This window comes from Ursus maritimus, unplaced genomic scaffold (assembly GCF_017311325.1).
Source record: "Ursus maritimus isolate PB19 unplaced genomic scaffold, ASM1731132v1 scaffold_3, whole genome shotgun sequence".
NCBI lineage: Eukaryota > Metazoa > Chordata > Mammalia > Carnivora > Ursidae > Ursus > Ursus maritimus.
The window spans coordinates 64,434,232-64,453,449 of NW_024425563.1; the positions used below are offsets into that span (position 1 = coordinate 64,434,232).

At 38.6% G+C, this 19,218-nt stretch overlaps 1 protein-coding gene and 1 long non-coding RNA gene across 2 annotated transcripts in view; one reads left to right on the forward strand and one right to left on the reverse strand.

Moving 5' to 3' along the window:
- The window catches only part of LOC103658811, a 175,781-nt gene extending 160,237 nt beyond the window's left edge, over positions 1-15,544 (forward strand). Inside the window, exon 3 of the long non-coding RNA XR_005838593.1 lies at positions 15,425-15,544. This is a non-coding gene — a long non-coding RNA (uncharacterized LOC103658811). The remainder of the gene's footprint in view (positions 1-15,424) is intronic.
- UMAD1 (UBAP1-MVB12-associated (UMA) domain containing 1) overlaps positions 1-19,218 on the reverse strand; it is a 215,707-nt gene that overhangs the window by 45,974 nt on the left and 150,515 nt on the right. The window lies entirely within an intron of this gene.

Consider the following 19,218-nt stretch of genomic DNA (forward strand, 5'->3'; position numbering starts at 1 on the left):
ACAAACCAGAGCCTCTCTGACAGGACTTAATGAATAATTAAATGTGAGGAAAAGGATGAGTCGTCCATGACTCAAGCCCTTAAATCCTGCCTGACCAAGGACATCCAGAAGCCTGAGACTACATCTTTTTCTTCCATTTTATTAGGACTAGTGTCACCCAAATTAACATATCCCTTTATGTCACAAATATTTTTCATCACTGAAAAGTATACAGAATTAATTTTCAAAATAACAGATTAATGTATCTTTCTTTAAAATAAAAATGAAATGTGTTATTTGAGCCAGCCCCATGATGTGAGACCTAAAGCACTGTAGTTACATTTCTAGTTCAGACTTTAGCATTTGTCTTTTTCTGTTCATTTACATTTATAAAAAGTAAAATGAGCTTCAATTTTTTTCCGGAGATTTAAATGACCTGGCACTCACTGAGCATATTTGTATACCTCTCCCACGCTGCCAGAGATAATGCAAAACTATGATCAATGCAGATGTTAAAAAATTACTTGAATGAATAAATTTAAAATTTGAAGTCAAATAGACATAACCTGTTCCCTAAACCTGTAGCCAGTTTTTACCACTAGTATTAGACTACCTGTTAAATGCAGGTATGTCAAGTGATGGCTGCTGTTCATTATATGAGTTTAAAAATTTCATCAGCAAAAATCCATTTCCTAAATAATTGACCCTTATCACCAAATTTGTTGTTATAAAAACTTGCTAGCTGCTATATCCAAAGCTAAGTCCTCATTAGTGCTAGTGCTAAGAATTGCTACAGACAGAACAAGATGTTTGGTAGATATTGCAATGCACTTATAATGTTTCCTTTGAAAGCGACAGGACTATATGGTCATTAAATAATTGAAATTTTACCCCTTATAATAATGTTCCAGCTTTGTGTTTTGAAGGAAAACCACTAACTTTTTATCTACTTATTATTATTAGTCAGTGACCTCCTAATCCTATACAAAATAGAGGTTAAACTTTGAGATTTGGCCTTTAAAGGCCTAGATGATCTGGGTCAACTGATTTCAAGTCACAATTCGTTTTAACCTGGTCAGTGATTCCTGAAGAATGAGGGTTTGTACCACTGGGTATGCAGGTGCTGAGGACAAGGGTCAGCGGGAAGCTGGGTTTTAGGAAGGCTTCATGGGCAAGAGGCAGGCAGGGTAGAGGGCAAGACAGGTCAGGGGCTATCTCCTTTCTTTTCTGGATCAAAGGCTTTAGTGGCAACCCCTCAGCCCTGGCACGTGCAGGCATGTGAGTGGACACACAGAGGTCAGCTGGGATGGGGTCCCTGGGGATTGACCTAGCTGCAGTTAGCTCTGGACTAGGGGCGCTGGAAGCCTGAGGCAGAGCTGTAGCTTTTAACTGTGATTCACTGACTTGGCAGCTAAGTGTTTGGATTGGGTCTAATACATCTGAATTCAAGTTTGAGCCCCATATTAGCTAAGTGACTTGGGGCAGCTGGTTGGCTCAGTAGGTAGAACATGTGACTCTCGATCTCAGGGTGGTGAGTTCAAGCCCCATGCTGGGCATGGAGCCTACTTAAAAAAAAAAAAAATTGTAAAAACAATTTTTGAGTAAAAAAATTTTTTTTTAAAAAATAACTGCATCTTAAAGGAAATTCTATTATAATATTAACTAAAATAAGCTTTTAGTTCTAAGTATTTTTTATTTGAATGATCCCATAAAGACAAAAGATAACAGATTATTTGCCCTAATTTGGCTGTAAGATTACTAGTTCTGTATCAGTGGGCTATTTCCTTCCTTCCTTCCATCCTTCCCTTCCTTCTTCTCTCTCTCTTTTTTTTTTAAAGATTATATTTATTTGGGAGAGAGCGAGTGAGAGAGCAAGCACAAGCAGGGGGAGGGACAGAGGGAGAGGAAGAAGCAGGCTCCCCACTGAGCAAGGAGCCTGATGCGATGCTCAATCCCAGGACCCTGAGATCATGACCTAAGCCAAAGGCAGACCCTTAACTGACTGCGCCACCCAGGCGCCCCATCCCCTTCTTAATTATAGGAATGTATCACGGCAACGTACCTAGCTAACAACATTTCCCAGCCATCCTTACTGGTAAAGGTAGTCAAGTGAAAGCTGTTGAATCGGGTTTTTGGAAATGCTATTTAAGTGGGGCTTGCTTTTGCCTCAGTCCCCTCCTTCTATGCTTGGAGATGCAGCAGCCACCTTGTAATCAAGAGGCAACCTGATGTATGGAAGTCACACATTGAAGGTGGTAGAGCAGAGGTCTGAGACATTGATGGTCTCATGGAGCCATCATACTAGCCCTCAATTACTGAACTCAGGTCATTCTTAGAGGAAAAAACAAAACGAAACAAACCCTGATTTGTCTAAGCCACTGGTTTATGGTTGTCCATTACTGGCAATCAAGTGCAATTCCTGACTCATTCGTGTATATACACATTACAGACAGCACGTAGCTAATTCTATTTGAGGGGAGATTAAAAGATCTCCAGTTTTTTCAAACACACTTTTTCCCCTTGGTATTATAAAGTATATATTTGCTATAAAGTATATCATGCCAGTATTATTCATTCTTTGGAAATAGGGATTAGAACCATCTGTTAAAATGCAACTGTTGTTTGGGAAGAGTTATACTTTAAGTTATCAATAATATTGAATATCTCATTGTGAATTAATGTATTAACTAACTTCCATGATTGGGTAGGTCCTGAGGGGATAGGACATAAAGACAGATAAGTTTTCCTGTAGGAAGACTAGTCAAGAAAAGCAGCAATGTCAGGCTACTATAGTAAACACTCACTTCTTCCTTGTCCAGCCCCCCCCCCCCTCCATTCGCACCCCGAAGACACTGATGGGCAGCCTTAGAGGTAGAAAGCACAAGAAACAAAAGGCGATACAGCATCTGAAGGCAAACTTCTTTTTTTTTTTTTTTTTAAGATTTTATTTATTTGACAGAGCCAGCCAGCGAGAGAGGGAGCACAAGCAGGGGGAGTGGGAGAGGAAGAAGCAGGCTCATAGCAGAGGAGCCTGATGTGGGGCTTGATCCCAGGGATCGAGGCTCACGCCCTGAGCTGAAGGCAGACACTTAACAACTGCGCCACCCAGGAGCCCCTGAAGGCAAGCTTCTAATTCTTTATTATATAGAGGCTCCCCACAACCACCCCTCTATTTACCCACGAAAAAATTCCATTGTGAACTAATAAACAGCACTGGTAGATTAGTCGTTCAGTAGATAACTGAGCCACTTTTCTATCCACCAACTGCTGTGAAAGAAAGGACAAAGCGGCGGCAGGGAGCAGCTAAAGCACAGGACCAGTTCGATGGGGCTGGATCTGCCTCAAGTTTGATCTCGTGGATGACTGGTGATTTCTAAAAACTTTCTCAGCAACACAGCTCCAAGTGCTTGCTATTTTCTAGGCTCTGTGATAGAAACCAGAGATTCGGAAATAATGATGATGATGGCTTGTCCTCAGAAAACTTAGCAGCGTAAATAAACCACTGCAATACACTGTGGCGTACGTGATACCCCACGTGTATACAGCAGCTTAAGTAGGAGAGCAGAATGCACTCTAAGGATAGTGAAGGGTGATCAGGGAAAGCCTCCAGGGGCAAATGATGCCTATAGAGGATTTTCAAAGATGAACAGGATTTTGCTAGGGAGATAAAAGGGGAGATAGGCATTCCGGTCAGAGGGAACAATGTACAAAAAGCTGGAGATATGGAGAAGCATGGCATGTTTGAGGCATTTCAAATATTTGTTATTTCTGTAGCATCAAGTGCTAAGGAAGAAGTAAAAGAAAGGGAATTAAGTAGAGCCCAGATCAGGAAGGGCATTGAATGCCATGCTAATCAGCATGGACTTTTCTCTGATAACTAGTCACAGAAAGTGAGCCAGTGCTACTGTAAGATTTATGTTTTAGAAAAATCACTGCTGGCTGTCAGTTTGGAAGGGAGCGAGGCTGGAAGAAGAAATATCACCTAGGAAACCTTAGTAATAATGCAGATGACAAGGGATGAGGGCGTGCATGTTGAGTGGCTCTTCTCAGCATCTGTTATGTGGAGGGCAAGGTGGGAGAAGAGAGAGGGAAGGGAAGTTAAAATCTTTCACCTGGATGGCAGTGTTCACTTTGGAAGAGTCGCTTTTCACCTGCCCTCCCCATTTATTAGTAGGCACACAGGAAATGTATGTTCTCTCTGAATTCACTTTTTTAAAGTTTTTTAAATCTGTAATTATACTGCTAGAGAGTTCGCTAAGTGAACCAAAAATAGAGGCGAGTAAGAAGGAGGCTCTAAATTCTGCTCTAGGTGGCCTCTTAGCTTTCAGAAGTAGTATCATCACTTTGCAAGAGAGAACCTTCTCCTTTTTTAAAATGAAAAGTAGGCAAGATGAGAACAGAGTGTGGCCTTTCTATCCCACCCCCCCAAAATATGTGGATAAATGAGAAAACACACTTGAAGCACTCTGAGCTTCAAAGAACTGTACCTATACTGTGTGATCTCTAAGTACTGGGTTGTGGCAGGAACGATCAGCAATCAGCATTGTGCAGAACAGCCAAGCATAGAATTAACCCAACTCTGGAGTTCTTTGAGTTAATAAGAGAGCTGAGTTACGGTGATGGTTGCCGGGTCAAATATAGATGACTTTTTTAGTCAAAGGATGACCCGAATATTGTATGGGATACACTTATGCTAAAAAATTCTGTTGTTTATTTGAAATTCAACTTTGGGCATCCAATATTTTACTTGCTACAGCCGGCACTTCTAATTACAGTAGTACCTTAAGAGGGAAAAGTTGCTCAATTAATAACCAATTTACCTTATTTGTGGCATTTTGGCTTATGCCATAGGAAATGTTTGAGCTACATATAAGGGAATTATGAAGCACAAGATAAACATGTGAACAAAAATGACTAGTTGTAAAAACTTCCTCAGCAATGTGGGGAATCTCTTAAAAACTGTGCCATTTAAAATGGCAAGGACAGGAGCATCCACTCTAACTAATGAAACAGTATATTAACACTTTTTAAAGAAAGAAAAATGTTCATTAACATATTGTAAGTACTACAACTTCAAAGACAAGTATTTCTAAAGAGCAAACAGCTCACAAGAATATAGAGGCATAAAAACTTTTCTAAAGAGGTAACACTTGGAAAAAAAAAATTAACAAAGAATGCTTTCGTGATAAATGACAGAAAAGACAACCCCCACCACCACCAAAAAAAAGTTTTTCGTGCTCACGGAGGTCTTACTAATATGTCCTCAATTGACTGCCAAAAAAATAGGATGACAGGGCCATCTTTGGAATCCAGGGCAAGGTGGAAAGGCCCAACTGTCCAAATCTGGGAATCTTGCAGCGTTTACACTAAGGCATTGTGCTATTTTTAATGCACTTTAAGCTCACTTTTATTACTTCCAGACCTCTTTCCTCATTAAGGCACAGATATAAACTAGGAGCTACTTATAGGATAGATACCAAATAGTCTGTCTGCTGGCGAGATACAGACCTCCACCTTGCATGCATATCAGCTGGAGAAAAAAGAGCCCTTATTCATCAAATTTAAAAAGCACTCTCTCATTTCATGCTAATTGTATGGTCCTTTGCATGATATACAAAAGATTGCCTAAGATGAAAGGCATTAAAAAGAAAACTACCAGTCTTGGAGGGTTTTTTTTGGAACAAGATTAACTTATTACTTTTTTAGAGAAAGTAAATGACTGACTAATTCAAGTATTACATTTATCTGCACAGAATGACCTTTACAGGTTTTATTATTATCAATGCCTATTCAACTGCCTCTCTGCCTAACATAATGTGACCTCATTCAACTAATCTTGGTGCCCCAAAACCTTTTAGGGTGGTGTCAAACAGTTCATAAATTAAAGAACTTAAAATAAAGTACACATGAGTCTTAAATGATTCCCCCCCCCCCCACAAAGGAAATAGTTAAGCCTCCCTGGAAAAGAGAGGCTGATTATTAATAAATGCTTGTTTTTCAGCTCCTACTACACGCACGTTCTGCTTCGGCTGGTTTCTTATGAAAGCACAATATGAAAAGTTCTTTTTTGGTTACAGACATTATCACCAGTAATAATATGTAATAACATAATAAATGGCAGAATATTAGTCAAGGGTTGTAAACAAGATGATAAGCCATGATAATCCGCGCCATACCATAATTTATAGCATATGGTAATATATGAACTGGGTCTTTGAAAACCTGTGTTAATTTAGATTGATGTTACTATAAATATCAACCAATTATTAACAACTATGTCAAAGCCATCAGGGGAAGAGAGGTGAAAAAGAGAGAAACACTAGGTGCAGTTCATTCATTTAGGCTGCACGACAACAAAGAGGCACTTACTCCTTCCGTAAGTATCTATCGATTGCTACCAGTCAACTGAACAGAGTGGGCAAGTCCGAAGAACAGCCGCTTCAGCCCACAGCCCTGGCACAGAGCAGAAGAATAACTGGGCTTCCCAAACCGCCCCCAAAATGGATTCTTCAAGAAGTTAAAATCTGAATCAAATATGCTAATATTTACTGTACATACAGGATCTTTTTAACCCATTAGACTAGCACTGTCCAGTAAAATTTAAGGTGAACCACATATGTGATTTTTAGTTTTCCAGGAGCCGTAGTAGGAAAGGTAAAAGAAAAAGGTGAAATTAATTTTAATACTCTTTTTTTTAACCCTGTATCTCTAGAATATTATCATAACATGTATTCAACATAAGTTATTATTGAGATATTTCCAATCTTTTTTTCATACCAAGTCTTTGGAACCCAGTATGTTTTTTACACTTTAGCACATCTGAATCCAGACTAGTCAACATTTCAAGTGCTCAAAGCTACACGTGGCAAGTGGTGACCACATTTGGCAGTATAGTTAAAATTTCACAAACTTAAAAAAAAAATTTTAAAAAGCCTTGTTCTTAATTACTACCTAATGTTTTCCTGTGAGTCAAATCTCAAGCCACTAGTGAAGTTACTTGTTCTTTGTGTTAATGAACACAGTGAAAACACAGACTACAGCACTAAAAACAGGGACTGAATCCTAAGAAGGCCATGCTTAATTTTCACTAATAACAAGTATTTATATATTAAACTACTTGTTTTCCCTGGCCCCATTTCTGATCCTCCCACAAATTTCAGTTTTATTTTTTTCTCTGAGGATCTAATTATCAGCCACATCGCCCAACATTCAGTGAAATATTCACATCTTTACCATTTGGACTTTGAATAATATAGTGTTCCAAAGTAGTAAATTATGTAATTCCTAAATCTGAACTAGTTTATGACTAATTGGTAAGAATCGTGGAGTTTCCTCATGAAAAGAGTTCCAAAAAATCAAGAAAAGAATAACTAAAAACAAATGACTATCAAAATACACTAAATTCCAGGCTAACAAGCTCTTGGCCCTTATGAAATGACAAAAGACAGCTTAAGGGCTTGCATGCTAAACCGAAACCCAACAAACCATTTTAAAGAGCTGAAGCAGGGATGATCATTAGTAGAAAAATAAGTGACAGAGAGATGCCGGTATTTAATCCTCAAATCTGAACATTCGAAATTTAAAAGGCATAATATTTTTTTTAAAAAATGAATGCCAGTTCATTTTTTCCTTCTCTCTCATGAGTTGTTAGAAAATTTTAATTTCAAGTTTGGGTTTTGATTTGACTGACAATTCCAGGTAATATATTAGGAACGAAAACCAAAACGTTCAGAGAATTATAAATGTTATAATCAACACCTAAAAAGATCTTGAGATACAAACAGAATAGTCCCCTACACCACTGATGAGATGAATACATCAGAAAAAGTAAACCTTCTCATATTATGCTTTTATCCATAATTTATATATAATTGAACCTTAGACTCTTCTAACGTATCATTTTCAGATCTCATACTCTCCCCTGTGGCACCACCCTTCTGCATCAGTAAGACTCCCTGACACTTAACTTGGTTAAGGAAAGCAGTGGTTAACTGATTCATTTGGTTAATTGATGGTTAACTTTGTGATGCCCTAAAATTTGCTTGAGTGACGATTACCTCTGAAAGACAGAGTTACAGCCTCCGATCCTGGGCTTCAGTTATGGTCAACTGTCTTGCATGATCTTGCAATGATGAGGCTTTAGAAGTGCAATACAATTTTTTTAACCACAAATCTGCAGCAGAGTAATAACCCAGAGATTTTCAGACATGGAGAACGTTAAACAGAGCCTTGGCCAAAATAGGTGTTCAAGAAGTGTTCACTGACATACATGAAATGGTCGGATAGTTCAAAAGTGCTTTTCGGTAAGAAGCCAGGGAATTAGTATTTATTAAGCAGGCTAATCAGGTGTCAGTTAGGCAATGACAAAGATGCCAATGCGAAGTTACTCAGAGATCTTCTGGTGACTAAATAACCTTATGCTAGAATCTGAATCCATTTTTCTTTCAGAGCAAAACCACAACTAAGTTGAAAGCACAGAATACTGGTTTTGGTTCTCAATGTCAATAGGCATGAAGCAGAGGTTTAAAAACAAACAAACATGTACACCCGTGGAGATTTATCCAACTGAAAATGGTACACACCTCTTTTTCATCTGCTTCAGTGGCCCTTTTGCACAACTGTGATTTCTGCAGGGTCTTTGTAGGTATGATGTACGACTGACTGCATGAGGTACATTGACTTGGACTTGCGAGTTCACTGTGGCACTGGCTGCCCAGGCCCTGGTTAACTAAAATGCCACTATATTGCTTCCTTATTTCCTTCCTTCAACAGCTATTTATCTGACACTGATTTCATGTAAGCATTGTTTTTAGGCTCTGGGATTTCAGCAATAAATAAGACCGTGAAAATCGCAGCTTTCAAGAATCTTCTATTCTTCCAGTAATTACCTATACCTTGTCAGATACAGCACAGTCTAAGCAACTGCTGAATGTAAATGTTTGACATATTAGAAATTGGGAATTAAAAATTTAAGAAGTAGCAATAATATTCATGGTTTGAAGACAATCTTCAGATGCTTATCATGTACTTATTTTGTCAACTTAATTTTTGTGCAAGAAAGTCTTGTACTAAATAGCTAAAAGGGACAAAACACATACAGAAAGATATTTAGGAATCACGTGGGAATAAACGGCACAACACAGGGAATGCAGACAGTGGTGCTGTAATCGTGTTGTGTGGTGACAGATGGTGGCTCCACGTATGGTGGGCACAGCATAATGTATAGACTTGTCAAATCACTCTGAAATGAAGGCAACACTGCGTTTGTCAACTACACTCAAATTAAAAATTTTAAATAAAAGATACTTAGGAATCACTAAAAAGTAAGAGGAAAAATGTTTTGAATCACTTAAATAATTTAAAATGTGTCTTCCATCAGGAATGGATGCTCACAACGGACAATATAGAGGAAAAACACTGAATACATAACAGGTTTTGAGGAAAGGCCTAATACATAATAAAGCTAAGAGCTCCTTTAGGATTTGGGAATCAGACTCATCACTGAGCTGGCCTAATGGGACTGATTAAAGATAAACCTGAGGGGGTGCCTGGCTGGCTCAGTCGGTAGAACATGCGACTCGATCTCCGGGTTGTGAGTTCGAGCCCCGTGTTGGGCGTAGAGATTACTTAAAAATAAAATCTTAAAAAAAAAAATAAATAAAGATAACCTGAAAAACTAACAGAAGCCATGGAAGAACTTGGTGAGAACAGTTCAATGCAGGGAGATGGGAGTGATTTTACACACATACTCCCATTAATCCAGCATTAAAAGAATAAAGAACTTGCCCAAAGTTATGGTGTTTCAGGGCTAGAATAATGAATTAGGCAACAAATTATTCTTAGGTCTAACCTAAATGTTCACTCCTGTACACAACCAGCATTAAACATTTATTGAGTGGCTGACCGATGCCGGGCACAGTGCTAGGCACAGGGAACACAATGCTGAACCAACCAGGATTCCCTACTTCAGGGTGGTTTTGGTCATGATACAAGGAGCTAGAACACAGGCACGTAACGGCACTGAGAAAGCAGACGAGAGGACCTTGCCTGAAGGAGACAAAGATGGCATCAAAAACGAAAGATACTTGAGCAGAGGTCTGACGATGAATAGGGATCTTCCAGATGAACATGAGGGGTAAAAGATAAAGAAGGCTCTCTAGGAAGAGAAGAGAATTGCACGTATAAACCCCAAGGAAGGGAATGCGTTCACGGCATGGTAATAAACTCTCTGTGGTGACACAGAATCACCTGGCTGTGTATACGCAGCAAGGCAGATCATAAAGGGACATGCAACTCAAAGTTACTGGATTTTATCCTGGAAGCAGCTGAAGAGCCCCTAACGCCATCAGGTAAGGCAGCTCTGTGGTTGTATCTGTGGGCAAATGGACTGAATGACGGTAAGACTGAGGACCAGGAGGCCGTTTCAGAAACCCTTCGCAATAGTCAATGTGAGAGAGAATTAGGCCTGAACTACTGCAGCTGCAGCGGGGAGGGAGAGGACACGGCAGGTAAGTGAGGTGGAAGCAAAGCAACTGGGTGACCGACTGGGGTCAGAGTGGAGGAAGAGGAAGAAGTCAAGGAAAATTCCCTAGCTTCTGACTTGAGAAGATACCTGCCTCCATATCACATCGTTCTATCAGCTTTCAATTTTGGATTCTGGCTTCCTGAGGTTGGTCACTGCTGCTTTGCCACATTCCCTTTGTCCTAAAGAATGTCCCTAGGCACTACTGACTCTAGAGGCAGAAATACAGAGGCAGCCGCCCCCACCTCTGAGTGGTGGTGATGAGAGGGAAGCACCACCTGTGCCTCTCCCAGCCTCCTCTATACGGCCTCGGCAACCAACAGCAGCAACCCTTTACGCGATGCTCCGTTTAATTCTGTACATAAATAATAAGGTCAAAATACAGTTATTACGGACCCCAGCAGTACAAGGCATTATGGAAAAATAAAAGCCAAGTACAACAGCAGGTTTCTTGAGAGTTCTATAGGAATGCCATACGGTGCAAAGCAAAGATTTTGTGGTTTGTCAGGTGTGAGTCTGACTTCTGGCTCCATTACCGATACTGGCTGTGTGACCCTGGAAAATGGATATTCTTGAGACTTGGTGGCCTCCTCAATAAAACAGATAACATAGCCTATCTCATCTGTAGAAATTAACGAGGCAATATATGTAAAACTCCTATTAGCACCATGCCTAACATCATAGATTCAAAAGATAATAATAAATATCCTTATTTCACATTCCCCTTGACTCCTCAAAGACCTCCTGACTCCAAAGAGAGTCCAGTTATCAACAACGGGTATTTCTCTCTACTTCCCTCACTCCCATCCACACTGATGTCTACTGTTAGGAAAATGAAGTTTCTAAAAGCAAAAGAGGATCATATCTATGTCAGAAACTGTTACAGTCCATCCAATACTCATCTTTCCATTTCCTCCTCATTAATGAAGGCTGATTTTGCTGGGGGTAGCAAAGTACCAAGTTAAAAACATTTCCCAGGCTCCATTGTTTTGCTAGAGAGGTTCTGGAACGTTTCTGGTCACAAGTACTTTCATTCTCCCTTCATTCTCCTTCCTTTTTCCAACTTCCTAAAAACTGGATATGGTGGCTGGAGCTACAGTAGCCATCTTGCAAACTATGAGGAAAAGATCAAGACTCACAGGACATCAGTCTTGACAAACTTGAGTTCCTGAAACAGTGCTTCCATTGCCTTCCAAGAGATTTTTTCATCACAAGGGACAAATAAAGCCCTAATTTAAGCTGCTGCCTTTCAGGTGTTTATAACTTTCATCTGAGCACAACTCCTGATTTAATCCCTTCAACCCTACTTTAGTATGATTTTCAAGGCATTAACCATAATTTCCTTCCAACTGAAAAAGAAACAAACATTTATTGAGTGTCCAGTATAGGTCAGACACTGTGTATATGAACATATAAATAAAAATTATATTGACTCATTTAAGTCTTACAGTAACCCTGCAACGTAAGTACTTCCATTCACATTTTATAGCAAGGGGATCCGAAGATCTAAGATGCTAAGTATTATCTAAGGCACCATGCTGATTCCTGGAGAAGCCAAGATCCGAGCTCCAGGTTTGTCTGGTGATAGCGTTTACCCTTTGGCCACACTCCATGCTCCTGCAGGGGTCCTCTGAATTCACCACTGTGAGAAATCATGACTCCCAAAACAGTGTCTCTAAATGAGGCAGTCACTTTTCCTAGGTCTTCCATACTTATATCTAAAATCTAACTAGTAAACCATCTAAAAAAGTATGTCTAGAGCATGGGGAAAAAAAAAGTGTGTGTAGAAGGAGGTGACAGAGTGGCTGATGGAGCAAGTAGCGTGAGTTACAAGTGCCGAAGGGACACTCTGCCTGAGAGCAGCTGAAAGGAGGCTCCCTTTACCTCTGTCCTCCAGTCAACAACCCGGAAGAAATCACACTGACTGGAGGTCAGGGTGTGAGCCTGAGGCATGGTAGGGACATTAAGTAAGGTGCCCCATGTTCATACATTGTCACAGTAAAAAACGCATGTATAATTTTATCACATATTAAAAAAAAAAAAGGAATGAAAGAAAATTAAAATTGTATGTGTGTGTATACACATATATATCTTATAACCTAGTATGTATATCTCTTACAACCTAGCAAAAAGCACACATGAAATATAGACTTATATAAGTATTACATAAATACACTTACATGTGTGCAAATTTGAACCCTTTCCTCTACACACTGACTCCGAAGCAGCTAACAAGATTCACAATAAATTTAAAAATGATGTACGGGAAAAATAGAGGAGCGTAGAAAAGAGGAAAATAAGTATGCAAATATATATTCTACAGAATTCTAAATAATTCCTAAAACGGAGCTGTACATTTAGATATGAGCTTCCTCCTGCCAAAGGAAAACAGAAAAAAAAAGATGAGGCACAGACATCACAATGGCCCTGAGATAAAGGGACTATTACCACCTTAGGAGAAGCAAAATACTTTCAGTTCATACAAAAGCAATAAGAAACCAGAAGACCTGAGTGGGACTTGACACGGGGGGAACTGTGTAATGTAGTAGAAAATGTCTTAGTTTAATTCCCTCAGAATAAACGTCACAGAGTATTCCACACAACAGTTTCTCCGAGTCACTCAGTCAAGCTGAAAAGCGGTTCAGGGCCGGCAATCCGTGCAGGATGAAGGCAATGAGACAGAGATACACTCTGACAGACTGGCTGGATCTAGCAACAAATCCCAGAACATCTCGGTGAACAAACAGCATGTTCTGGCAATTACTCTCCAACCAAAACCAGCTTAAGAAGTAGGATTATGCAAGAGTTCACACACACTTTTCAGTTCAGAAGTTCTGAGCAAGTTTTTATGGGCTTTTTATTACTATGTCAACGATACTTCCGTCCACCATGGCTGTGTCCGCAGGTAGAGTATACGCCAGTCTCTCCAAGTGGCATAAAAAGGGAGAAAAATGTGGGGTTGCTATTACTTTAAAAAAACTTATGGCTTTTGGGTTTTACATTAGGAGGTTCTAGTACATATACTCTCTAGTATATAACTGGTTGGTGGTTACATATAATAGAGAACATTTACCCATAATCACACCCATAATGATTTCTTAACTAATTTAAAAGGCAATGTGTGAAAGGCATGTGCTTAAGGCTATGACATCCTAAAAGTGGACATTAAACTATCCTTGAATGCGTGGAAATTAATGTTAATTATTGAACAGGGTAGAAGAACACAGAAGTTCATTTGGAAAAAAAAAAAAAAAGACACATGTAAGGAACAGTGCCTGCCAGGTCTGGAAAGCAATGGCAAGATCAATGCAAACTTAGCTGAGCTTCACGACAATGTAACTGTTTTTTCTGTATTCGTATGGGTGTACCCTCATAAGCGTATTCACACCTAGAGTCCTCAGTAAGGTACAAAGAAGAATATTCAGAAAATGCCAATTAGGCCAAATACATATCTGCATGCTACTTTTCCATTGCTAAAGAGTCAGATGAAACATCTCTCAAAAAAGAATCTCTAGTTGAAGACAACATAAATACGGCTGTGCTTTAATTTAAACTCTCTATGCAGTCACAAGAAGTTACGACTGTAACATGAACCGAAGGAGGAAAAAAATAAGGACCATTTGTTACTAATTAAAAAACAGGGGATTAGAAAAAAGATGGCTATGGGAAATAGAGAACAGTTGTTCTCCCGACATGGACCTCTCACCCTGCTGATTTTGTGGTTTTTAAAACTATAAAAGTGGGAAAACTGGAAAAATGACAACAAAATGACACCCAAAATATAAACAGAATATCCCATATACTTTTTAAAATAATATTTTCTAATCTGGAGATAGAAAACTAGATTTGCGAAGCAAAAAGCTAGTTTATGTCCACATTTTGGTTCCTCCTCCTGCACGTATAGAACCCATATTGGAGCCAAGGCAGCTCCACGCAATGCAGTAACAAGGTTCCAGTTCTTTGATTCTAACTGCAATCAACTGCCATAAATCAGCAGATGAGGCAGGTGGTTAAAGTTATACAACTTTAACAAACTAAGATTGCTGGAGTTAAAGAAATATCATTGTGGTCACTTTAAGCTACCTAGCTTCATCAAGCAGAGCTCCAAAAGCAGCAGGTTAGCTGGCTTCTGGCGAGGAATACTTGGTGCTGAGCCACAGACTGTGAGCAGGAACATTGCGTAAAACTCACACGACTGGCTTAGCCGCACCATATGTGCATCTTGGATGGAAATGGGGGCAGCTCTCATACACCTCGCACGGTTTGGCCTTACTGACTAGGATGAATGAACATTATGTTTCAGTGTGCTAGTTAACCCCAATGGAAACCAGGAAACATCAGAATTATGACCTTTCAATTATAATTTTTTCCAGTGAAAATGAAATTAGGACAAAGATGGAGCGGTAACAAAAATACACAAGTTTGAAGTTATAGAAAAGATCTTTGCAAACTCTGATAAGCCTGCCTCAAGTTAATTCATCTTGCCAGTGTTTGGGCAATCAACAACCTATGATAAACTGATTGTCAAATATAAAAGTCAAAAGTTTATAGATCTACAGAAATAATAACGTGTTTTAATTGTTCTTTACCAGTGGCCCAAGACAGACCTTATAAGCAAGAGCAAGGACCTTGGAAGTAGTTTTTGCAGTCTGACAATTTACCAGCCAGGACTGCTGGACCATTCCTTCCTAACAGGCATAAAAGCTTGATTAATGAATGCCTAAAATCTTCATTATGCGGCAGATCCCACACCTTCCCACCCATCACCACCTCCTTGCCACCATCACAGTAGTGACATAAAGGTCGGCATTTGGTGGCACAAATCCCAATTCGCTTTCCCAAGACGTGAAGAGCCAGGACTTCTGGGGAAGAAAAAAGTCTCAGATACTGCATCTAACCCACCTACACCTATTTCATTGACAGAACTGAACCTGAAGAGAACCTTGTCAACGGGTCCCAGATGATACACTCGGTGAGCAGGGGAGTGCCCCCTAATGTACTTTCTACTATATTATATGGTGCAATAACTCAAATGAAAATAAAGAGGAGAGAAACGCACTCTACAAAATCTTCTTCCCAAAGGGTATCTTGTATAAGGAGGATAAACACATTAAAGAATTAAATTTACCATTTAAATGACATAATCCAACTGTGCTTCATTTCCCAGTAAATCAGAAATCTGAAAACGGTTTTGTATTAGGGGAAACAAAAAACAAAGATCCTTACACTCATCCAATAAAATTATATTCTCATAAACTAATTATTATAAAGGGAGAAACGATGTTCAACTAAGTGTCTCAACATCATAAAGAAAAAAGCAAGGTTTTTAGACAAATACATGTTTAAACTTTAAGGTAGCCCACAACATATTTTGGGGGGAAATAGGACTTTATAGCTGACACAATGACACTGACAGGTTGATCAACGAGAAAAGTTCGGGCCTTGTGATTTCCAATGAGATGTGAAGAATAACCTCCAAGTCACCTCACTCTTCTCCCTGCTGGAAAGGCCCCTGGGTGAGAGGACAGATGTTTTGACAAATCGTGATCAGATGTGGTGCTCTGTGATCAACTAATTAAGGGATCTTAAACCTAAATGAGCCAAGGCAGAAACATCCCAACATATCTCCTAAGGATCATCCTCAATAGCCAGCTCCATTGTTTTTGCTGCCACATAAAATAGTTCTTCTAGTAAGCAAGATCTGCCCTCGAGTGAATACATCACTTCCTCATCACCAGCCTAACACTTAAAATAGAAGATGCACTCATTACAGACAAATTGGAAAATAAGAGCACTGGAAAGAATGATTGAACCCATACAGCTATCATCCCAAAGGCAACTACCCTTAATGCTTGTATGTACCACATCGTCTTTTTCTGCACGGTTTTTACATAGCAATAATACTGTATATACAATTCTGTACCTCATATTTTTAACTGAAATTATGAAACCAAGAGTTTTTATATTTTATTGAAAACTAATCATAAATTGCATTTAAGAAAACTGAAAAATATTCCATTGAACTACTTTTTTTTTTTTTTTTTTTGCATGTAGAACTTCTTGGGGATTGAAAAGATTATTTTCTTAGAATAAAATCCTAGAAGTGGAATTACTGTCAAAATATATTAACGTCTTTATGGGTCTTGATACTTATTGCCAAAATGCTTTCCAAAAATGGTTGTACCAATTCAAACGGCCTTCAATATCAATACCCATTATACCTGTATTTGGACTATGACTATCCTGAGAATAAACAAGTTTTATAATCATCTTTATAACCCCAATACTTTAAATTAATAAACTTAGATGCTATGTTATACAAGAAAATTCTTAAAGCCGAAATCCTGACACCCGGTAGACGAATGTTTGTTCCTAAAATCTTCTTGAAAATCACTCCCTCCAGTCCCCTTTTTGCTGCACCACAGGAACCGGATTCTTTTCTACACAGAACCCAATCTTTAATGCGATCATCTTATTCCCCTTTTAAGAAATGGTAACCAGTCTTTATCATATGGAATTTACAAAGCTCAAGGATATTTTCAGTCATTTTAATGACTATCTGAAATAAAAACAAGGAAATTAATCCCTAGAGTCTGAAGGCTCCTCCACTCTGTTAAAAGACTTAAGGGAAGTGCAAAAACACATTAGAAGAAAAGTGGAAATGTTTCACTAATATGTGCATTCCATGCCTTTCTAAACAAACAAAAAAACCTTTTGTTTCCTAAATTACTGAACTGTGAATTCCACAGGCAACTCAACTATTTTCAAATACATAAATTTAAAAAGAGACACAAATTCAGTATACGACATTGAGAAGTATGCTTGAAATGAGCTGAACAAAGTCCCCCAGATATTTACTTCACTTTCCAGGGATTCTAGTATTCTCAACAGTTTTAGCAAGCATTTTGTTGTTGCTACCTCAATTACTGTTTTGCAATTGCTGTCTATTAAATTTCCTAGCACAAATTGGCTGTAAGATTGTTTTAGGTCGTCATTAAGAAATTTATATTAAGTATGCAATAAGCTACTTTGGTTAACAGAAGCTGAGGGGGGATATTAGTGTCACAGTTTATTATTATAAATAATTTTTGTGTCTTCTGTCAGCATAACCACACTAGTATCTCAATACCACCAGCTGATAATAATCTTTATAAATCCTACTTCGCAACTATACCATCTGTTAGTTATTATTTTATATGTGTCTCCATATGCATATGTGAATTAGTTGTCACTCAAGACAAATATATAAATAGAACTGTGGTTTTGTGGGGAGATTTTTAATTGGCTTGTTTTTGTGTTTTGTTATCTTTTGGCCAGTAAACTAAATAAATAAACATATTCCTCAGTTTTGGAAACCAAAACTAAATGCAAATTTAAAAATAATTTTTGGAGTACAAATAAAAGAAATTTAAATTCAATACACACTTAATCTAAAAGTATCTACTAAAACTAGGTTGAAATTAATAGTCACCAAAACTGGATATAATTAAAGAACCTGAAATTTACATATTCATAGCTCTTGAAATATATCTACAAAACCAAAAAAGAACAGGCCCACTAGTAAATTAGTAGCTAATATGGTTCCAGTTTTCACAATACAAAACACTTCCCATGACTGATGATTTGAAAATAATGACTAATTACTTGTTTACTTGTCATGTTTATTTCCCTGAAAAGAGGAGTCATAATGGCAAAAATTCAAAACGGGGCCCCCTGTGAATCTGTGGGTTTATCCCCCTGAGCTGTAAGTGACAGGCTCCTAGACTGGCAGAAGGCAGTAAGTAGCGGCAACATCATTACAACTCATGACCAAAATTCACCCAGAAAGGCAACGAGGAAAAAAAGAAGGAACAGAAGGAGATGGATAATCCTCCAATTGGAATTAGTTCCAAATTATAACGCTTTTCCCAAGTACTAGAGTCTAATGATTTTCATTTCAGTAAGCCCAAACACGGGCTTATAGGGGCTCACACCCTACACACCGAAAACATGATGAATACTCTTAAAAGCTACCAGTGGCTCTTAAAACATTGACTAAAGGGCAACGTGAGAGTAACCATATTTGATGACTGGATGGTTCAATATGTCCTTAAGTTGTCCTATTTTAGGTGACGATGCTCTGCGATCATACAGGGGGAACACCAAGGTAGAAACAGTAGCAACTACTTACAGTCTTCACTGAGAGAAACCCTAAAATATTTAGGGAAGGGGACTGAAGATGACAAGTACACTGAGAAATTATGTTTTTCTGCAATGATGTCATATTACTTTCAGTTCACAAAGTACAACGTCCCACTAATTACTTAATACAAATAAATACACTGCCTTCCACAGTCTTTTGTGTAAACACATGAAGATATCTCATATCCACCTCTGTAAAAATGAACTTATTTGACATCCAAACCAGATCTCTCTTTTGCACATTATATTCTGCCTAGATGCCAGAATTTCCATGATGTCGGGAGAGAGCTCTGTTTGGAGAGGGAACACATTTTTTAAGTATACTTGGGCTATGAATTGTAAGGAAAAATATCACAGACTACTTAAAATATTCTAACTGCCATCAAAACTACAGTGTGACGCAGGCCGAGCTACATTCACTTCTTAACCCTTTATCATCTACCAATGAGGTTCCTGTGTGGAAAGTCATTTGCCCCTGTATTTCTAAGATGTTCTTTTTTTCCCCAAGTTTTCATTAAAATGTTCTTATTGAAGGA